Source organism: Fulmarus glacialis, unplaced genomic scaffold (assembly GCF_000690835.1).
Source record: "Fulmarus glacialis isolate BGI_N327 unplaced genomic scaffold, ASM69083v1 scaffold41668, whole genome shotgun sequence".
Classification (NCBI taxonomy): Eukaryota; Metazoa; Chordata; class Aves; order Procellariiformes; family Procellariidae; genus Fulmarus; species Fulmarus glacialis.
In genome coordinates, this window is record NW_009229636.1 from 30,162 (window position 1) to 31,510 (window position 1,349).

Below are 1,349 nucleotides of genomic sequence, written 5' to 3' on the forward strand. Positions count from 1 at the left end.
CTTAAAGGAGAGGAGGGAGAAAACGGAGATGAAGAGAACTAATTGCTATTTGACACACTGATAAGTGAGTGAAGGATATCCGATTTTAACGAATTCGTTTTGCAGTGAATTTGACAGATTTCTCTAGGAATACACAAGAAACTGTATTAATTTTAATGGGCAGAGAGGTGTTTTGTTGTGCTTCGCTTTCTTTTTGTAAAAATAATGGCCAAGCTGTCAAATTTTACAGTCAAAACTGAAATGTCTTTCAACATGAGAGGGAACACTAGATCAAGTCTATTACATTTCTTTAGACTGCATGTTATGACCAGTGTTTTCATACTGCAGTCACCTGGCATCTGGGTTAATCTTGGAAGGGAACAGCAGCACTGACTGGCACTCTGTTGAGGGAGGCGGAACCCCTGCAGCAGACAGGCTTTGGTGCTCTGGAGATAGGTTGATATGGTCCTGGGCCACTGCTAAATTACAGCAGAGAGTCTCTGGAGCGCTGCTCTTTTGGAGTTTAGAAGCTGTGTGGCATTTTATCAATAGGCCAGTAGTACTCAGAAGCTAAGACTCTACTTGTTGATTATCCACCCCTTATTCTGTACAGGTGTTTCCAAAGATCTGAGAACCCATACAACAAGCCTGCCTAGAAGCTTTGGTATATGCAAAATGCTACAGAAAACATTTTTATAAGCACAAAAATTCCTGCAATAGGATTTTTTTAATACATGGATTTCAGTGCCTATTGCTATATATATAACAGGTGCAGGTATGCATGTGTGGGGGAGCAGGTAATTATGTTTGTTTCTTATCTTATATGGCAAAAAATGTAATTTTTCAAAAGTTCTGATCACATTCTGATCATTAAAGCATGCCAGAAATAGCAATATTAGAATTAGATGCTGTAATGTATAATAACTACAGACAGTATGGGGAAAGATATATACAGTATAAAGATGTAAACCAGACTGACAATTCATTATAGTTCAAGCATCATTTCCAGAAAAGGAAATCTGCCAATTTTATAAAGGTAGAAAATACAGAACTTCTGAAATAATTTTCTGCTGTACAATATTTTCTTAGTTACAAGCTGAACTGGATCCTAGACATTAGCACTCACTACTACATGGGGAATCACTGCTGCTCATGTTGGATAAAACAAATGAAAAAGAGCAGATGGTTAGGTGAGTGAGTGACAATACCGTTGAATTATTTTGAAATGTGAATATCTCATTTGCAGCTCAGTCTGCTAGTGGTGAAGTCATCTCTACTTTAGTGTTGCTTGAGCCTCTGGGAGACTTGTTGAAGAACTCAGGCTGGCTTGTAGTCCCAAAGGTCCACATTAAAAAGTCCACTAGTGTGTT